This window comes from Protopterus annectens, chromosome 1.part0, assembly GCF_019279795.1.
Source record: "Protopterus annectens isolate FY-2018-M chromosome 1.part0, PAN1.0, whole genome shotgun sequence".
NCBI classification, from domain to species: domain Eukaryota; kingdom Metazoa; phylum Chordata; order Ceratodontiformes; family Protopteridae; genus Protopterus; species Protopterus annectens.
The window spans coordinates 1,571,039,353-1,571,062,823 of record NC_056725.1 but is presented as its reverse complement, the minus strand read 5'-3'; positions in this window follow the sequence as shown (position 1 = coordinate 1,571,062,823).

Below are 23,471 nucleotides of genomic sequence, written 5' to 3'. Positions count from 1 at the left end.
TGCAACCATATAGCCATACTGGAGGCTAAGCTCTCTCAACTCAGTACTGGTGAAACCAGTCAGGAGAAGGAAACCACACTCACTACAATTCCAGTCTCACATAGACCTACCATGACAGCAAACCAAACATATAAACACACAAAAACATACTCGGAGGCTCTAAATAAAAATCTTCCTAAGCAGCAGAGACCTCCAAAGCAGACACCCAAGCAACCGCTACCCCAAAACAAAACACGTGCAACACATAGCTCACAAAGCCAGTGTGCCGAACAGTCACAGCCCTTAAGGCTAAACAGCACACCTGATACACTTGTAATAGGTGACTCTATTGTCAGGCACACTGATGTCTCGGTCACCAGGCTGAACAAGGAGAAGGTCACGGTGAGCTGCCTGTCGGGTGCTAGGATCCGCCACATAACACAAGCACTCAGGTCACTCCAAGGCAAGTACAAATATGACTCAGTCATTGTCCATGCTGGTGTGAATGACCTGAGACATACCACCCTTGACTACATGAAAAGGGACATAGAGGAGCTCTCTGAGCATGTAGCCCAGGCTGGTATGACCCTGACCTTGAGTAGCATCTTACCCTCACCAAGAATGATGCCACAATATGAAGACAAGATTATCAATTTCAACAATTGGCTTAAGTATTGGTGTCATTCAAAGGGGATCCAATGCATGTCATCCTGGGATGACATGCTCGACAAGCCACGATGCTTCGCTAGGGACGGCTTGCACCTGTCACCCCTGGGCTTTCGGATATTGGCAAAGGCACTTGCTACCCCCATAGTGCCTTTTTTAGGCAAGGCTCAAAAGACAAACCCACCTCCATAGGTATCACAAGGGATAAGATACTAAGAGTAATGCTACTCAATGCCAGAAGTCTAAACCTCAAGATGCACACACTCAAAACTCTCCTTAGCATGGAGAACATCGATATCTGTGCACTAACAGAAACCTGGTTCAAGGCTCCCGAGAACACCCCAGCACTACCAGGTTATACCTCATACCATGCTTTTCGTCCCCAAAACTTGAACCGAACCACAAAAGGAGGGGGAGTATCAATATTCGTCAAACCCACACTTCCAGGTTGGTGGCACAGCACGAAGCATCAGAGACTATCCATGTGCAACTAATAGTGGGTAAAACTGCCTTCCAGCTTATAGCCTGCTACACACCACCCTCCCAAACCCAGGAACCCCACTCGGCCTTCCTGAGAAGACTGGAAAATATGAAGGTCTCTCCAAACACCATTATATTGGGCGACTTCAACTACCCAAACATAGACTGGGAGTATTACTCTAGCTCCAACACCCTAGCCCAAAGGTTTCTAGAATTTATAAACTCAAATGCTATGGAACAACTTGTTACCACTCCCACAAGAGGGAAAAACATACTGGACCTGATCATCACCAACATGGGGACTCTATGCTCCAGACCAGAAGTGTATCCCTCACTGGTAAGATCAGACCATAAACTAATCTCACTGGATATTCACATCCCAACTCCACCCCCTGCCCTGAAAACCACAGTGAAAAACTTCTCTATAGCAAATTTCACACTCCTCAAAACCGAGGTGGAATCCTTCAAAGCCCCCGGGCCTGTGGAAAATACGGCCCAGACCGCAGAATCCTTTATAAACACATTCTATGAACACCTTCAGGAATGCATGGATCATGCAATCCCAAATAAAACCAAGACCCAATCCTCCAAAGGCAGATGTCCTGCCTGGTGGACCCCAGCCATTAACAAACTATACAATAGAAGGAGGAAGCTACTACACGATAGAGCAAAATCCCAAAAAGGGAAGGCATCTCTGATCAGTATTAGCAAAAAACTACGGGCACTCATAAAATCGTCTAAGGCCAGCTTCGAGAGAAAAATTGCACAGGACACTAAGAATAATCACAAGCCTTTCTTTAGTTATGTTAGGAACCTGGGTGGGAATTCCCAGATATGCTCAGAATTAGTCCAAAATGACAAAAAATACACCGAACCCACAGACATTGCCAATATCCTAGCTGACAGGTTCAGCGCAAACTTCTCCCCCCCCCCCACCCCACCAAACGGGCAAATATCTATCCCAGCAGAGTGCTGCCCGCCTGACATCTCAGATGCCCAGGTAAGAGCTGCCCTCTCCAAAGCAAAAAACACAGCATCAATGGGACCAGACGGTGTCCCAGGCTGCGTCCTACATGAACTCCAAGAAGAGCTAAACCTAAACATAAAACTACTGTTCAGTCTCAGCCTTACTACAGGATATGTACCCAAAGAGTGGCGTACAGCAACAGTGGTCCCTCTCCACAAAGGTGGTGCCTCAACGGATCCTGGAAACTATCGCCCCATAAGCCTGACTAGCTTGGTCTGCAAAGCTATGGACAGGATCATCATGGACCTCATAAATAAAGATATTGGGGACCTATAGACACTGGATCCTACCCAGATCAGCTTTGTTAAGGGCAGATCCTGCCTCTTAAACCTGGTTGATTTCTTTGAAACAGTCACCAAGGCCATTGACGAGGGGAAGGTGGTCCACACAGCCTACCTGGACCTCGCAAAAGCCTTCAATACAATACCCAACTCGGGCATTATAGATAAGCTCACCAGCTTAAATATAAACCCCTATGTCACTAGATGGGTTGCAAACTGGCTCAAAGGCAGAACCCACATGGTTAGAATTGCTGGAGCCATGTCAGACTCCAAACCAGTTACAAGTGGGGTCCCACAAGGCTCAGTCCTGGGACCTCTCTTGTTCGGTATATATTTCTCGGAGGTACAGGCCAACATGGAAGGACTGTGGCTGACCAAGTTCACAGATGACTGCAAACTGGGTGCCATAATCAATTCTCCAGCCGACACAAGCATCCTCCAAAAGGGCCTCATAGAAACAGACAACTGGTGCCAGAGCCATGGCCTCAAGCTAAATGCCAAAAAGTGTATAGTCATCCCCTTTGGCAAAAACAAAGTGCCCACAAATTACCACATAGTGGTAATCCATTACGTACAGAAGAAGTAATTAGGGACCTGGGGACCCAAGTTGATAGCAATCTCTCATTTGACAATGGTTAGAAAAACATTTTATATAGCCCACCTAATCATGAAGGGATTCACATCTAGATCAGGGGAGGTCATCGTGCCTCTTTACTCATCCCTCATCAGGCCCATAATTGAGTACAATGCCCCTTTTGGGATGTACCTTACCAGACACCTGCAGCAACTGGCAAGACCCCAAAAGTACCTCACCAAGAGGATCAAAGGGCTGAAACAGATGCCATATGCTGCCTGGTTAAAGAAACTCCAGCTCTACTCAGTGGCACACCGCCTGCTCAGAGGCGATCTGTGCCTGACGTATAAAGCCATGTCTAACCCGTAATTAATGGACATGCTGCACCTCAGAAAATCCAAATTCCATCGAGCTACGTGCTCGAGAGACTTGAACCTCAGCACTGAAATAAATAGGACATGCTGGAGGGACAGATTCATAACCCAGAGGCTCCCTTCACTCTGGAATAAAATCCCAGTCCAGGTTAGGCACAGTCCCTCACTTACTCTCTTCAAGAGAAATCTTGATGAGTGGATGGGAGATTGTAGGTTTACCCTGGGTATCACTTCTGTGTCACTGTTAGACAGAGGCACAGTATACTAAAAAAGGGCATAGCAAAATTAATTTAAAATGGGTGGCGAAAGCCAAACACACTCTGGCTAGGCTTATAAATGCCCTAGGGCAGATAGCCTAGTATGAACCTATGAACCTATATATATATATATATATAGGTGACAATCAGAAGGTCGAGTTCGGTTGAACTCACTTCAGTCGAAGTCTGGAGGCTGAACAGCAACAATGTCGAACCCGACATTGTCAAAGTACGAATCTCTCCCCCATCTCGACCCATGTTAAAGTATGTTCTGAGGTTTATGGCGAGTTGTATTTCAACCTTGTGACAATGTCAGAATTCGACAACGTTGGTTTTGCGGAAAGAGGTCAATGATCCCATCATTCGATGGGGTCAGGTTCGACCTTCTGATGGTAAATCTATATATATAACAAGCTAATGAAGATAAACTGACTCTCTGCAGCAAACACAAATCCTGGTTCCACAATAAAAACGGCCAATGGTACAAGCAGAAGTACGTAAAATTCTTTAATTTTAAGTGTACAAAAAATAAAATCCACTTTTCGTCAGGAATAATCTCCCAACTTCCTCAGAAAAATACATGGGCATTATTACATCACATGTCTTATATAATTAATTAACCAAGTCACATGATAAATGACTTAATTAGTCCGTAGACTTTAAAGTAATAAAAACGTGAAAACTGGACAATAAACAGTAAAAAATAATAAACAATAATAAATCCTGGCTTCATAATTAAAACTGTATTTAAAACGTTTTTTTAAAAAGTTTTTTAAAAAACTGTTATTAACACATTCCTAAATGTTAGTGAACCATAAACTAACAATGTATATAATCATACTTACAACTTACCGACGATTATATTATGCATACTATAGGAGTTTATATGAAATGTATAAAACATATATATAAAAATATATATATATATATATATATATATATATATATATATATATATACATATATTTCTAAAAGTACACTTAATCAAACCCAATCTATTACGATAATAATAAAAAGTAATAATGGTGAAGAATAATGTAATGACTTAAAAACAAGTATCACACTAATATATCTATCTAAGCAATCATTAAAAATATATATGTATATATATTTAATTATTTATTTAGCCCGTATCAAGTCACTACTTGACTAGCAAATACTGTAAAGGAAAAATTACATAGCAACCGATTATTGAAAAATAAAAATAAAAATATACACTAAACCTAATAGTATCGCAACCAATATTGACATACCCTATTACACTTTAATATAATACCAACCAGGTTGTTCACTATTATACGAACACTTATTAACACTCCATTTCTTATCTATTTAAGTTTTTCAGTCTAAGAATACACATAATCGAACACATTTCATTAAGGCCAGGGTATTGACAGGCGTTCACTCTAAGTTGCCAAAGTAGTTCTATTCTTTCTAATTTTAGTGACTCAGGGCCACCTCTTCCATCATTATACAGTTGGTCAAGGACTCTAAATTTAAATTCATGCCCCCTCAAACACACTTGAGTGTCTAGCCAATGCATTTTCTAATTTCATCTTACTTATACAGTATATATGTTCATAAATCCTCTCGCCCAGCTTTCTGCCAGTTTTACCTATATAGAAAGCTGGGCATGTTGTACATTTCACCAAGTAAACAACTTGTTTACTACTGCAATTAAATTTCCCCGTGGTAGTATATATATTACTACCTATCATGAAGTTACATCCTGTGTCGATATATTTACAAATCCGACACATACTGCACTTATGCATACCCTTCCTATTTGTACCATTCTTCTGCTTATACCATTGGCCGTTTTTGTTGTGGAACCAGGATTTGTGTTTGCTGCAGAAAACCTATATATATATATATATATATATATATATATATATATAGAGAGAGAGAGAGAGAGAGAGAGAGAGAGCAATTAATGAGTTTCTAGATATAACTTCAGGCAATCTGAAAAGCATATAGGTTCATAGGTAGGTACTAGGCAATTGGCCCTAGGGCCTATATAAGCCTAGCCAAAAAGGTACCCTGGCTTTTGCCACCCAAGAAAATTATTTTCCTGTGCCCCTGTTGAGCAGAGCCACAGAAGTGATCCCCGGGGTGAATTTCCTATTTCCCATTCAATCATCAAGATTTTTCTTGAAGGGTGCTAATGAGGAGCTTTGTTTGATATAGATAGGTAGTCTGTTTCAGAGTATGGGAAATCTCTGGGGCAGGAATCTATCCCTCCAGCATGTTCTGTTTATTGTGGTGACAAGGTTTAGGTCCCTACAGCATGTAGTTCAGAGGGATTGTAATTTCTTTAAGTGGAGCAAGTCCAACAGCTCTGGGTTTGACATAGCTTTGTGTGTTAGGCAGAGATCGCCTCTGAGTAGGCGATATGTGACGGAGTAAAGCTGGAGTTTTTTGAGATGGTCTGCGTAGGGTATCTGTTTGAGGCCAGTAATCCTCTTTGTGAGGTATTTCTGTGGCCTCTCCAGTTGTTGTAGATGTCATGTGAGGTTCATACCAAAGGGGGAGCTGTACTCTATAATGGGTCTAATGAGTGATGAGTAGAGGGGAACAATGACCTCTTTTTTTCCGGATGAGAAACCTTTTGTGATGAGGTGTGCCACGTAGAAGGATTTCCTGACCACTGTGGTGATGTGATTATCAAAGGAGAAACTACTGTCCACCTGTATCCCAAGGTCTCTTATCACACTTTTGGTGTTAAGTAGACTACCACCTATGTGGTAGTTCATGGGTACAGAGTTTTTACCAAAGGGCATGACAATGCATGTTTGGCATTGTGCTTCAGGCCATGGCTTTGACACCAGGCATCTGTTTCAGTGAGGCCCTATTGTAGGATGTCCACATCATTAGGAGTTTTGATTATGGCTCCCAGTTTGCAGTCATCTGCAAACTTCATTAGCCAAAGACCTTCTGTGTTAGCCTGTACTTCAGAGAAGTAGATACCAAACAGGACCCAGGACTGAAACCTGTAGTACTCCACTTATCACTGGTCTGAAGTCGGATTTGGAGTCTGCTACTTTCACAGTGTGGGTTCTGTCCTTGAGCCAGTTGGCAACCCATCTTATGACATAGGGATTTATACCTAGTTTAGTGAGTTTATCTATAATTCCAGAGTGGGGGATGGTATCGAAAGCATTGGCGAGATCTATATAGACTGTGTGAACCACCTTACCCTCATCTATGGCTTTGGTGACTGCTTCAAAGAAGTCTATCAGGTTTAGGAGACATAATCTGCCTTTTACAAACCCGAATTGTGTGGGGTCTAGAGTTTCAAGATTACCAATGTCTTTGTTTATGAGTTCCATCATGATATGTTCCATGGCCTTGCAGACCAGGCTCGTCAGGCTAATGGGGCGGTACTTCCCAGGGTCATTTTTGTTTTCTTGTTCACATGTAGTCCATGCTTCATAAACCACTTTTCTGAGGTATGCATATTTTAGGACACCAAGCAGACAGCCTGAAAAATGATGACTCTGTGATAAGAATGACTACATCATAAACATAAAAAAAAAATGTCTGTAGAACACATCTGTAAGGGTTCATTTAACTAGGTGTGCAATTAAATTGATAAAAACTTGCATTCCTGAGATGCATCTATGTTAATGTGATTGCAGAAGAGTACAGTATACCTATTAGAAACCTTTTTGGAATACCTAGACAGTAGGACAGGACAGTCATATGACTAGTTTAGGAGATCAAGTTATCATAGGACATGATATTGACACTATTGCTTTACCAGATGAAATGACTTTGATAAGGTAACATAGATGGCACATCTTATGAGGCATCTTTACAATTCGTGTTTGTGCCTGATAAGTGAATAAACCATTTGTAGATTTAAAAGTTGCCTAACTGCATTCGTGTTTGACTATGGGAGGAAGTTTGTTTCATTAAATGGCTCACAACTTGTGTAGAAGCAAACATTCAAGGGCCTTGGAGAATGGATGCAAAAAGTAAAGAAATACTTAAATGTCTGTAATTTTCACCCTTTCACATTTACAGTGAATAATGTGTTTTTTTTACAGTAATCGGTAAGTATGGCTCATACTCTAAGAATTTTGGGGCTACAAGATGATAAGACCCACCATTAATTAGAATTCTTGATATAACATTTTGAATCCATCAAGTTTTAAATCTCTGAGACAAGAAGGTATACCAAAGTTTGAGAAGGATGAGAGAATCCTGACAGTAGCAAGGGATATACAAGTTTGGCTGATTGCATCAATAATTGTATTGTTTTGTGAAAGTCAAGGGATAATTTCCTCATACTCACCAATGTACTATTAGAGCCTTTTTGAATATTAACAGTAGGCCACAGCTGATATTTTCCTAGTTCTGAAGCTACAATGTACTACTAGAGCCTTTTTGAATATTAACAGTAGGCCACAGCTGATATTTACCTAGTTCTGAAGGTACAATGTACTACATGAGCCTTTCAGAACATCAACAGTAGGCCAGATATGTCTACTGCGTGTAGGTGTAGATGTAGAAATGTGGATGATTGACATTTGATGGTAGAAACACAGCTTAAAAGGAGAGGGACAGCTCTTTATGTCTTATTTAGACTGTGTCATAATTAATTGTAATTAATAAATTTTGAAGGTGCACTGAGATAGTTCTTTAGTTCTGTCCATGGTTTGAGAACCTGGGCTCTAATGAAGCTGCTTTGTAAGAGCCAACCCAGATGGAAGGAGTCAGAAGCAGGGTCAGAAAATGTATGGAATTTTGACAAAGTGACACTGACTGCCACAATTTAGAAAGTGGATCTCCAATTATACCAGACAGGAAGGCACATAATTTCTTACTGTTGAAACTAGGCAGACCTATGTTTAGCTTATGGATAGGTGAAAATGTGGTGTTCTGTCTGGTAATCACTGGGTGGATGCATGCCAATGATCACAAAGAGAATCACTTTGAACCTTTATGTCAGAGGTCTAGATGAGCTGGTTTGATAGAAATGGATCCCTGGTGTAGGAGATGAATGTTTCTTGGTTCATACTTGTTCTTTTGAAATTGAATAACCTAGTGGCAGAGAGATTATTTTTATATTAAGTAGCCTACTGTTGAACCACACAATACTGATTTCCCTCATTACAAGAACATCTCCCTTTGGGATAATGCAAACCATTTCTTTATGATGCATATTTTATTATGTTTGTCATTGTTAGATGAGCAGACCAAATAATATCAGAGATAGAATTAAGTCTGTTTGAAGCTGAATGCAGACATATATAGTCTTCACTTTGGAAAAGTGATGAGGGGAAGGTAATGAGAAAATCCTAAGATAGTCATGAATAGATAGAAAACATGTATAAAACAGACATGGCAGTAGCATCTTCAAGTGCTTAGAATGTGATGAATTAATTTAGGTTTCCCGAAACCTAACACATGAAGACACTGGGCTAATACTGAGCCATAATGGGTATCAGACTTACAAGCATGCACAGAAAATTAGGATTATAGCCTAGTTTCCTAATTGACCCAAAGCACTGTTTGATTAAGGGATTTGCTAAAGGTCACACAGCAGGCAAATGTAGAATGAGGCAATCAGAGCACCTAGCACAGGAAACAAATCTTTACCCACTCATACACTCAATCCTCTGTGCCAAATGCAAGTACCGTTACACCTCTGTCTCACCTTTTATTCAGCAATATAGGAAGGCACTTCCATATAGCATGTGCCCTGAGTTTGTACCTTGCTCATTCATACAGTGTTTACTTTGCCATAATGTTAACTTTCATACACATATTTATCTATTCATATTTATCTATGGCTCAAATGTCTAGTCTATTTTCTGTGCTTGCATTCCTTGTGATCCAGTATTAGTCACAGGTAAAATAAATACTACACCAGTCCTGATCTAATTCTGTGCTGTCATTAACAGAAAGCTAGTTTCATGAGACCACTGAATTTTGTGAAATCTTATGAGCAAGTGTGTTTTTAATTCTGTTCTCTAAGCACATAATTTAGTCCCAGCACTCCTGTATGTACAAGACCATTGATTTAACTTTGCTGGTATGTATGAAGAGAACTCGACCTGTGATTAGGACACAAACAGCTTCACTGTATTAGCTCTCAAGGGATGTCTTTCTTTATAATGCACAGGGCATGCTTGCTACTCCAAGATGCATATTTTACACCAATTGTGATTATCTTTCCAGTAATGCAGGTTTATTGATCTGCAGAAGGAATATTAAGAAAGAATATTACTCAAATGGATAAAAGGTAATGGTGCAAATAGTAGGGGCATGCTGAAAACATCTAGTTCTGTATTGCAGCCTGAAAAGTCATTTGATAAAATGATATGGTTTAATATCCAAGACATGAAGAAGAGAATTTTATCAAAAGTAATTGCACATTACATTCCAGAAATGGAACTGAATTACCGGCTGGGATATTTGCAGAAGGAAATTTTCAGTACAGAATCTGATATGAGATTAAGCATTACATTTATAAAGCACATATTAATATATGCTAAATGTTGTGAAAAGTATGAAATATTTGTTGCAGATTGTTGGAAGCCACAATATGCATTAAATAAAGAACAATGTAAGAAATGTGGTATGTATAGATCTGCTAAAAGTATAAACAGACCTTTCTGTATATGTGAAGTTTCCTACCAAATAATTCAAAAACAGATCATTCAGTAATTTGTCTACTATCATTTTGTATCATGCTATTTTGCAATAAATCAGTTCTAGACCTAATTATCTGTGACCCTTTTATGTTTTTACGTGTAACTGATAGCATGTATTGTTGGGCAGAATGACAAGTGTTAAAAAGAAAGCATATGTATACAGCAGGAAAATAATTACAAATGTTACTTTTTTACCTATTAAGGTGTTTATAGTCATCTCATATTTTAAAATGTGATGATTCACAGGAAAGGGAGGGAAAAAATTACACAGAATAATGTTAAAGAGAAAGCATAAGGTTTTCCATGCCTTCCATAAAATTTTACTCTCTCTTTAACATTATTCTGTGTAAATTGCACCTTCTCTACTCTAAAGATCTCACCTGCAGTTCTTTTATTTCCTGTACAATATTCAAAACATCAGTTACAACTGTCCAGAGCAGATGAACTATGTTTCATTTTATTCTGAAACTGTGCGGAAATATATAAAATCAAACTATTCATACTCATACAGTATACCCAAAAACAATTTGTTGATTCATTACAGTGCTATCACTTTTGATATATATGTATGTATACCTATCTATCTAAACACATACTAAATATATATATATATATATATATATATATATATATATATATATATATATATATATATATATATATATATCAAAGGAAACGTATGCTAAGATTAAAGTCAACATTCATATTCATTACTCTAACGCATTAAGGTAATCGGTTTTATATGCGCATAATCGCAGCTCTGCAGAGATTCATAGAACCCATTTACACTTAACTGCAAAAGCCTCAAATAAACATATTCAAATGAAGGAATAACAAGATAGTAATGAAAAAATAGAAGTCCTTTCTCTAATAAGCCCACTTTCCACCTGTTTGTGATTTATAGTCATATGTTGATGCATTTCCACAACATCTGCAGATATGTTATAAGAGTCAGTATTATACCTTTTCTAAGTACTTTGCAATTTGTGAAGCAGCCCTCACTTGCTGCTACCTTAGCTATTTTTTCAGAGTGAGCTATTTGTCTTGACCAATCTAAAACTGCTTGAGCTCAGCAGAGTTTGGTGGCAAAGATATAGCTAGAGAATTACTCATTATAATTTTGATAATCAGGAAGCCCTTGATAGGTTTACAGCAGATAAGGATATTGCACTGATTTTACTGAGTACTTATGGCCTGCAGATGGGAATGGGGGATGCATGCCCTTCCCATACCTGTGGAGAATAAGGTATGTTACGTCCTCACTATACTTGCACAGTAGCCTTCCAGAGACAGACTGATAACATAATGGATATTTCAAGGCTTCTGCCTTGAGAGTACTTTAACAGTTCTTCAATATACTCTTGGCACATGTGGATCAGTACATCTATTTCACAGTGTCATCTCAGGACTGAGCCTGGAATAAGCATGACTTTTATGGGGTGGCACATTTCCCTCAGGTGCTTGGTGCAGTGGATTGTACAGTGTTATCATTAAGGCCGTATCAGGTCCAGCTACTATCCCATCAACTGGCAGGTGATTTGTGACACATGGGTGTACATCACCAATGTGTTTAGCCAGCACCCTGGCAGAGCCCATGGATCCATATTTGGCACACAAGCTCACTCTGCTACCTCTTCCTGCACAGTAGGATGCCCCATTGTCACCTTGTTGGTAAGTGGACAGTTTAGTTATAGTAACTTAATTATTTTGTATTTAGAATATACATTACTTAGTACTAAACCACCCTTCCCCTTGTTGTGTTTCCTCCTTTTCTCTTTTTTCTCCTGTTTTTCAAGTGATGCAGACCATCCACTGGAGTCATGGGCAATGACTCTAGTGGTGAATGCTACAGGAGCTGCAGAAGAGAATTTTAATAGAGCCCTTTCCCAGTTATTTATTGTCATTGAGACAGATGTTGGCTTGTTAAAAGCCAGTTTTTGTTCCCTGGAATAATCTGTGTGTCCCCTTCAGTATGACCCAGCTACCAAATGCAGGGTGTTTTGTGCATGTTGCATTCAGCACAACATGATCATGCTCTGACAGGTAGTGAAGTAATCCATGATGTCAATGCAGCTCCGACTACTGGCTTTACCATAATTCATTATGGCTGGTGAGCATCAGTAGTAAGAGACCTCATGGAGCAGGCTAATGCATGCCATATGCCTGTGTAGCTCATGAGGTGGCATCCAATCCAAAACTATGGACCAAGACATTCAGGTCAGTGTTTCCTTTCTTATAAAAACAAATAAAGTATAACTGTTGCATGCAATGATATCTCTGACTATGCTGTGTGTGCATGGCCTACTGTCACTGTTCAGCAGACAATCCCTCTTATCTTTAAATATTTTTACAATATTGTTAATCATATTATTGATATACAAGTTATGCCTGACTGTTTATTGAGATCTTTTCAGTCATTTCAAATGGCTTCATGTAAGGAATATTGATATTTTTTATTATTTTTTCTGAATATGCTTTGCTTCGGGACTCATGTATTCACATACTGAAGCTAGTGATGTGGTAAATTATTAAAACGCATAGGAGATTACAAGGCTATTGACCCAAAGATAATTTTAAGCCTAGTCACTTCATTCCAATGTAATACCACAAAAATGCTAGTCAATACCCAAGATTGCATTTAGTGATGAGTGACCATGTCCAGAAGGGTCGTGGACTCTATCCCTGGTAAGAATTTATGGTGCCTCATCCACTTGTCCAGGATCCTCTTGAACAGTGCCATATAAGTGCTCTGTTCCACATGAATTCATAGCCTTTTCCAAAGGCACGGCTGTCACTGGGAGATTACTCTGTCCCTCCAGCATGTCCTAGTTAAGTCACAGGCCATATTTAGGTCCCTGGAATGGGTATCCCTAGTCCTGTTTGATTTATGGATATGCAGTAAGTTCATTAGGTTTAGGTCTTGAATTGTTCTGTAGACCAGGCATAAGTCTCTCCTGAGAAGTCTATATGATTCAGTGTATAGTGACCGGGGACGTTAGTCAGTCTGTCTAAGGCACATGCTGGAGCCTCTTGATCTTGTTTGTTAGAAACCCCTGAGGTCTCTCTAATTGCTGCAGGTGCTTAGTATGGTGCATGCCAAAGGGGGCATTATGCTCAATTATGGGCCAGATAAGTGCTGAGTATAGGGGGCGTTATAACTTCTTTTGCTCTTGAGGCAATGCCTTTACTAATTAAGTTAGCTACATAGAAAGTTTTACTTACTACAATAGACACATTGTGGTTGAAGTTAAGGTTGCAGTCAGCATGTGATCCCAGGTCCTTTACCACTTTGTGGGTACTTAGGATATTGTTGTTGATTTGATAGTGTGAAGGGACATTGTTTGTGCTAAAGGGAATGATGATGCATTTATCTGCACTCAGTTTGAGACCATGACTAATACACCAGTTGTTGGTCTGTGTGAGACCCTCCTGGAGTATACTGGCATAATTTTAGGATTTGCAATCAAATTGCAGTCATTTGCAAACTTGGTCAGACACAACCTCTTAGTTTTGACCTGAACTTCTTCTGAGAAGTATATACCAAACAGTAGGGGGCCCAGCAATGACCCCTGTGACACCACTGGTAACATCTCTGCTGGTTGATGTGGAGTCATCCACTTTAATACTGTGTGCCCAGTTTGTGAGGCAGTTGATAACCCATCTTGCAATGAAGGAGTTTACATTGAGTTTGCTAAGTTTATCGGTAATGCCTGAATGTGGGATTGTGTTGAAAGCCTTTGTCAAGTCAAGGTATTGTGTGTGCACAGATTTGCCATTGTCAATTACCTTAGTCACATTTGCAAAGATATCCATCAGATTTAACAGGCAGGATCTGCCTTTCATGAAGCCGAATTGTGTAGTACACAGGGTTTGAAGGTCACCTATGTCTTTATTTATGAGGTCTATGATGATACATGCCATGGCCTTACAGATGAGGCTGGTCAGACATATGCATAACAAAAAAAGCATGTGATACATTTTCCATTATTGTGAATGGGGCCTTAATGGTGTTGTGTTGAACTTTGCATGTTATACCACCCACATTTATTTCCAGATTATTTTCTTTTATTATAAACATTACCATTAATCAAATGAAATACATGCACATGGAAAGCCTCTTAATACTGAGTTAAACTGTAAACAGACATATTCATTCACTTTCCATATTCTGCAGTTATATGCATATGTATTTTTTTCTTTTGTCTACACTGTCTTTGTAGTCAAACACTGATATTAGTGTATTGAAAGCCAGTGCAGCAAGGTGCAACATTTCAAATTTAAGTACCTGAAATGTAAAGCCTGAGTCACAACAAGTCAAGATCAAATGTGTAAAAAGTAATGTCTTTCAGCTTTTCCCAGTTAGGGGTCGCCACAGCAGAACTCGGGTCCACTAATGATTGGCAGTGGATTTTTACGGTGCCGAGTTGCCAGCCCGACACCCAATCTTCAAAGAAGGCACACCCATTCATGCACACACCTACCTGGATATCTTTAAATGTCACTCGACCGCAGGGAGGGCATACAGACTCCACATAGAAGGTGCTCCAGCCGAGAATTGAAAAGGAGAACCTCTTGCAATGAGGCGACAATGCTAACCGTTGCACCACCGTGGCCTCAAGATCAAAGGTGTCATACACTGATTTATATCAAAAGACTGATTTTTCAGAAAGTCAGACTTTATATGGTTGAGACCATATGACTGACTTTATGAAAAGTTGAACAAGACAAAACAACAAAAATCTGTTTTGCCCCACCCATGTGGGGGGCTGTGTCCTCACACCTCCTGCCTATTATATATGCCAACTCTGCAATCACACTACAGTGGTTAAATGCAGAGATGCCCCCATCCCCACTGTACCAAGATCTCCTTACAAAAGCTTTGACATTTTGGAAAATGAATCATATGGTCTCGAACATATGAAGTTCAACTTCTGAAAAGTCAGTCTTCCAAAGGGGACCTGTCATACACTATGTCCTTTACAGATAGTGTGGGTGAAGGTGCATGAGATCTCAAGGGGAGGCTGTCATGTGAACTTGATGCTGATTCGTTGCAAGGATGTGACCTACTTGATGAAGGTGATCCCACAGACACTGATCTCATAGTGCTGAAGGACGTATTTCTTGAGTGGGAGTTTCTACTACATGTAGATAAATGCTGCTGCAGCCTGCATGCATTCTGTTGTGTTTGGTGCACCTACTATTCATGTGACTTTTTTAGGAAGCAGTTGTACTGTGATATGCTATGCCTCCCTATGTCCAGATGGTACCCAGTCCTCTTCCCCATCTAGCATTTTCCTCCTATTTGAGTCTTGTAGGTCCTGGCTAGTGTACACATGAAGGCTGAATATGCTGTCGTACTGTGGATCAATGTGATTATGGCATTATCATTGCACTCTGCCATTTTCAGATAGTACTTGAAATCATCATGTACACCCTGCAGTACTCTGACCATTTGTATTTAACTCTCTGTGACAGTGTGCACTGAGCCTTAGCAATGTCACAGCAGATTTGCTGCTGGGCTTCTAATTCTTTATGTGTTTCCGGACGTAGCTGTGACATGTGACTGTACCTGGCACACTCTATAAGGATGTCACAGTGGACACTCTTACCGCTGAGTTTGTGCCATCATCCAGAAGGTGATCCTGTAGTGCTGGAAATACTGGTGTTGAGGTTCATGAATTGTATCCCTGTGCAGTATAAAGTAAAATGTCCCCATGCACTTGACTTCATGATCCAGTGTCACTTTCTGCAGAGTTTTTCACTTGTGAAGTGTGTGATCCTGTCTTTACATTTGGCAGATGCATGACACTTTCCTTAGGTTCTGGAATGGATATAACTATGTTGTCATCATAATCAGCTATTCTGATGGCCATATCTTCTAAATGTACAGGTAGAGTAGAACTGCTCATTTCTGCTGCTGAATCTGTAAAATTAATTGATTACATCACTACTCATATACTGGAGTACACTGTTGTATGCTGTGCAATGAGCTGTGGAAGACACTTACCATATATATTCATTTCAATGTCATAATTTGGAAAAATAGAGGTTTTACCTGTTGATAATAAATATCAGTTGAGTTACATGCAATCATTTAACATGAGCTGTCATGTTAATATGTTACGGAGGTCAAACTTACTTTCCTGAACAGATTACTATGGATGCATCTGATGTAGATAGTTGCCAGTGCACACAAAACCTCTGATCATGCTAGTAACATCTGCATCTGTTTCACAGTCATCCACTCAAATGGAGATGCTCCTCATCCTGGTATTAAAGGAGTAAGTATATGAGGACCCCCCCCCCCTCCAGTACTGCTATAAGCAATTGCATTCATTCTTGCCTTTGCTCTGACATGTCCAGCCACATCACTTGACCTCTTCTTGCAATGTGTCAATGTGTGGTTCTTTCTACCAACAGTATTTATATCCCTAACAATTTGGTTCCAGCCCTTTAATCTCTCAGCTTGTTTGGGTCCCCCTTTTCCAAAAAGGTGTTTGTCATGTGTCCTTTGGGCCACCATGAGGATGCAGTTCTGCCATGTGTCCTATAGGCCACCATGAGGATGCAGTTCTTCCATGTGTCCTATTGCCACCATGAGGATACAGTTCTGCCATGTGTCCTATGGGCCACTATGAGGATATAGTTCTGCCATGTGTCCTATGGGCCACCATGAGGATGCAGTTCTCAAGGCTAAAACTGTACTTTCTGTATCTGGATCTCTGCTGCTGCATCATGCAGTCACCTACAGTAATAAGCAAAAGTAACGGACTGAAGCTTGATTTAATAAAATGATATCTACTCATCAGACATGCAACTAAACAATGAAAGTTTGCCTGCATTCCACACAAATAAATCATTTTAAAACTTATTTCGACAGCATAAGATCTGAGTAAACTAACATTTATCCTGACACAACACCTACATTCCTATACATACTACAAATCAAACTTCACACAGTTAAAATTGTGTGGTGTTAATCTGTACAGCATCGTCCACAACTGCAAAACAGTATTACAAACACCCATCATTACATTGCTATCATATGCTCTTGGTAAAAGATGTGAAATCCTTTCCCTAACATTTTCTGTATTTATAGTACCATGAGTTTTCAATCATGAGTGACACTCACAAATTCTGTCCAACAGTAAAGCAGCACTTATCCTGACATTGTAATATAGTAATGCAAATGCAGTAAACCAGACTTTACCTACTTAAATTGTATTCTAATTAATATCCTGTATAACATAATCTACAAATACAAAAAAAATATATATATTGCAAACATTTATCATTCGCATTACCACCAGTAGTCCTTCCCCATATATTCACAGTAGTGCAGTCATGAGTTACAGTTTATGAATGACATTCTTGTCATTGACATTAACATGAATCAACTATATCTGACAGTCATGCCAATGAAAAATACATTTCTCCTGGCACTAATATGCCTATATACTGAAGGTGGAGTGCTTGGCAATGATTTATAACTATGTCAGTATTTTTACCTTACTTGAAAAACTTTGTGCTTTTCCCTCATCACCTAACTTAACTGATTGCATCTACCCATGGTGGTATTAAATTTATCTATGTAAAATCAGACTTACACGCATGTTTTGTATGCAAATTAATCTGAGTTCTGCTTATTTGTATGAGATGTAATACAGGAATGTGTATGTTAACAGATATACATAAACAGACCTCTGGCAGCCCTGGACAAGCTGTGCTGAGTAGTGCTGAGCCAAACTGACCTCAGGAATGCATGAAAGTCCCTAACATATTTCAAATATCTCTTTGCATATAAAAGGAAAAATTGAGTCAAAACTACATTTAGGTTGCGGAATCCTAAAGCTTAACCCACGCCCATTCTATACATTATAATATACTATATCACCTCTTGCCAATTAGCTGTTTTAAATAAGCAAAGTGATGCCAGTGTTATTTATGTACAATATGAATTGCAAAACCAAAAAAATATTACAGGTATTACCTGAAGCACTACTTATAAAAGAATGTTTCCATCACTGAGTAATGTATGACCATTATGTAAATTGTGCAAATAAAGGTGAAAACACTACTATGCAGAAACAATTACACAAATTAGGGAATAACAAAGTAATGCATTGATCACTATCATAATAGTGTATGTTTTTTCATAATGGGTAGTGGCTTAATTCCATCAGGGATAAGTTGTCTTGGAAGAGATGTTCTGGGGTGTAGTTATCACTAAATATATTGCCTGCATGCTAGCAATGCCTACTATACTGGAGCAGACATTACCTTTACGAATAAGCTCTGTGCAATATGGAGTGCCATTTCAAATTTTCCTGACATAACTAAAGAAGGATTTGCAGTTGTCTTTGGCTTTTGTAGCTAGACTGAGTTCACAGGATGTCTTCCTTTTTCTGATGTCCTATTCAGTCTCATGTAGCTGTTTGATATTCTACTTAATTTGGGGGTGTAACTGATACCAAAAACATACTGAATACATGCATCTCTAATTAATTCATAAAGAGCATTGAATTTTTAATATTGTTCAACCAACCAACTTAATATCCAAGGCATCTTCTCATTTATGTTTCCCAGGAAAACATAAAATATATGATAATGATAATAATAGTTTATGAACCAAAGAAATATGCTTTGTTTTTCCCATAGTAAGAATATTTGTAATGACAGGTAAATTTTCCTGGAAAAAACTCATCAGTTGTTTATACAGGATTCTTATGCATGGTGTTTATCAGATTTCGATATTCACACCATGTATTACTTGATATATCACCTATAAAAAAATATTATACCACAAAAAACCTTGACAATTTTACAATTTTCTCATGGAATATCAAAACATTTTATTAATTTTATTAGCTCTGTTTCATAGGGCTTAAAAATAATGAATAATTGAATGCGTTCTACTCTGACTCTGAAGTTGTCAGAACAAACATCTATTCTAGGGATTTATTAATCCACTGATATTCCTGTAAATACAAATGTTTGCATTGTTTTTGTATTTAAATTATGTTTGGTTGTATTGATTTATATGGTTTGAAGAAGTACTTTCTATAGTGCGAAAGCACTTACCCCCCGATTTACTAATCTTCCATGCAAGACTAGCTTAGTCCTGCATGGAACAGACCATTTAAGAGCAGGACGGCAGTGCACCATGCATATTAATGAGGCTTGCTGCCCGAGCTCCTAGGCTTACATGGAGTGTGTAAGAATGCAGGGGGCGTGTCTGAGAGCAGTGCCCTCAGAATAAACATGCCTCCGCAATGTAGAACAGCAGAAAGGAGTATGCAATGAGTGATACCGCTCACAGGTGACTGCATATCCCCACCAACAGTCCCCTTTGTGTACAATAGTAACAGCATATATAAATAAAATGAAGAAACCCTTTAATTTTTATTTAAAAATCCAATTAAATCTAACTGTAGTTGCACGGGTGTGCTCATTGCTTAGCTACGGGTAATGCAGCTTAAATGGCTGAAGAGGATAACAAGGAAGATATACACAAATGAAGCCACATAGCAGTAGTGTAGTAGGCAGAGAATGTGCCTTATGAGCAGGCAGTCCTGGTTCGAGTCCCACTGCAGCACATTCCATGGCAAAGCATGCTATGAGTAATATTTATGTTGCATAACTCACTAAATAACATATTTTTCATGCTATGAGTAATATTTATGTTGCATAACTCACTAAATAACATATTTTTATGAACTGGAGAACTGCAGTAAATGCACATGTGAGGTGTCAGTGTCATAATGAATAAGGCACTAGTAAGCAGGTGTAAGCACAAATAAGCAGTAGTAAGCATATTTAAGCACTAGTAAGCAGCTTAAGCCCGTTTGTGTGGCGGTAAGCAATGCCCACACTTGTTAAGCAATTCTAAAGCTAACACTGTGTAAGCAGATGTAACGGCAGGTCAGCAGTGTTTGCTGTCGCACAAACCTGCTTACAACTGCTCAAAGTACCTTAATCACTCTGTATCCAATGGCCCTTGTTCTGCCTATCAACAAAATAAACAGCCATGCAGGTCTCAAACCCAGGACCCTACATACCTTAGTCCCAGTAGTTATCCACCAAGCAATCACACAAGTACAGAAGAGTGAGGTAATAGCAAACAAGTCCTTATCTGTGAAAGGAATCAGTATACAGTCATATGTACCATAACCCACTACATAACATAAATATGTGAATTGGAGTACAGTAGTGAGCCCAGAATTGAGGTGTAATTGTAATAAAGGGTTGAAGTTCCCAGTAAAACACAAGGATCCCATAGAGTGTACGTACACATTAATCATGGCTACCAGGCAGATATATAAGATGTAATGAATAAGAAATCAATGCCAAAAAGGAAATATAATGCAAAGTGTAATATAAGCAATCCTAAGCATTGCACAGGCCAGCAGAGGAGGTGTAAGCAATATGGAGACCAGTTAACTCATTGTGCCCAGTGGTATACCCCTTTAAACAATGCCAACCTTAGGTAAGCAGGTTTGCCCATAGCTTAGCCATTTCAAAACCGGCCAATCATGGAAATGTGCGGGAAATCGGCCCTACTTAAACCCAAGAGGTGGGAATACATCTCATAACTGGTTGTATCTTCCCCTTGCAGGCACTATGGCAGTAAAGGGAGAAGGTGTGCACTTTTGGGTCCAGCACTGGTGCATCCAGGAGTCCAAGGTCATGGCAGGACTCCTTTTCAAAGACCATGCTCAGAGACCGCAGCAAGGCCAGTATCAGGGCTCCCAATATAAGGTGAAGGCCTGAGACAATCTCGCCCGTGACCTCACCAGTGCCACTGGCATACCCTGTATTGGTGATCAGGTCAAGCACCACTATGCTGACCTGAAGCGGTATAAGGGGGACCTCCTGGAGGAGTGGCTTCAAGATGATAGAGTGACAGGGGGTGTTCCAGCTGTGTGTAAGTATCACCCCAGAATGTGTGTAATAATTGCCAGCTCAGGTATATCATGGATAGATATGGCTAAATATTCCTGTTATGTCCCCCACAGCTGCAATGGAGTGGGCCACGAACCAGGAGGCCCTCATCTGTCACCTGGCAAGGTTGCGACGTGAGGCAGGTCAGTAATACTCATGCATTTACTGTCATAGGAAATAAAACTAAAAGTAGTAGTAAATTAACTGCCTGTATAAAACCTGTATTGTTCAAGGCAAGTACTGCATACACTACAGAATATGGCAGGAAGAGTCTCATATTGTTTGTATGCCAATAAAAGTGTAATATCCTGACAAAACAGGTCTAACTGCCGGACTGCATGTGTATATTATGGTATCATATTGTAATGTAGATTTGCAATCATGTAATAGTACTGTTGCATTAAGCACTGCTACCCACATAGTGCACCGTAAATTGAATGTGTAGGAATGCCTGTATATGACAGGTGTATTCCCCAGAGGCCAGTTAATACAACTGAGAGACACACAGACAGTAAACAGGGAAAACACAGACGACGGAAACTGAATAGCACATGCAACTGAGATGTGAACTGTTGTTCTTTTAGCACACACATCCACGGTTCGAATCCTGCCAGTGGTAGTAGTCTGCATACAGAATCATACCCCACAACTGTACAGATATATCCATAATGTCTATTAATGTGGCCCATATCTATTGCCTATCAAACTGTACCACTGGAAAATCAGTGGGATGATCCCAGACGTATAGGCAGCAAACAGGAAATACAACTGATTGACAGACAGCTATGAGAACAAAGCTGGGACACAAGCAACTCCCCAATACCTTATGTGACTAACAAGCCATGTATGTCCCATTTACACCCCAACTTGTCAAGCTGTGGTCAGAGTGTGTACAGTAACAGAGTGAGATGTATGTGCATAATAGTAATGTGGGATCTGGTACTGCATGTGGGAACATTCAGGTAGTTCTAATAAACATTCCTCCCACAGGTCTGTCAGATACTAACACTGTGGCCAGAAATACAAGAATGATATGCATTTGCCCTGAATAATGAGGTATTACACATCACTGTCGCACACACTATCCTACAACATATAATAGCCTCAGAAATCTGTATATGAGTGTTGTAATACAAGGTCAGAATGCATAAGCACAGGGGATTAATAAGACAGAAAGCAGATTGGAGATAGACAGCAATATCTATAAAGCAGTAGCAGACACAGCCATGGTCTGAATCCTGGGAGTGGAATAAGGCAGCATACAGATTCATACCCCACAACTGTACAGATGAGGCCAGAATGTCCAGTATATGTCCCCATATATTCTACCTGTCCCCCTGTCCCCCTGGTAAGTCTGTGGGATGATCCCAGATGTGAAGCCAGCAAACAGGGAAAACAAGTAATTGTCAAACATCATGAGAGCACACCTGTCACTGTAGCAACCTGCGAAACTGTTAGGAGAGTAATATTACAAACATGTCCTATCTACACTCCCATGTTGTCAAGCTGTGACCAGAGTGTGTACAGTAACAGAGTGAGACATATGTGCATAATACTAATGTGTACTCTGGAACTTTGTGTGGCAACAGTCAGGTAGTGCTAACAAACATTGCTCCCACAGGTACATTGGATACGAACAATGTGCTGAGAAATATAGACCATTATAACCTGTACTGGTACCGTTCACTCTGGTATTGTAGGGAAATGTGAGTGTTGCAGTTTCTCTGACTAATAAAGTATCACTGGTCACTGTCACCCACACTGTGCTACATAACATAAATGTGTAGGAAAGCATGTATATGTGTATGTCAGGTCACTAAAGGTGGAAGAGAGCAATATTTTGGATATTTCCCGGCACACCTGCATGTGGTCAACACATGGTCAGAGTCTGTGCAGAAAGAGTTGGATAGTTATGTGCAAAACAACAACCTGGAATCCGGGAGTATATGTAAAAACAGTTAGTTAGTGTTAAACATTCTCTCCACAGGTATACCAGGTAAGAGGTGTATACTGCAGATAAATCTGGTTCATGTGTAATGATGTCAACAGCCATATCACTGACCAAACTAAGGCTATAGGATAGTGTAGTAAGACTTGTAAAGTACAGATAACAGCAATGACTAGGAAAGTAATGTGGACTACAGGAATATACTAGTTGCTAATTGACATCTTTCTCTCGCCCTCGCCACATCTCCAACAATAATCAACATACCCACCCCAACTGGTATGT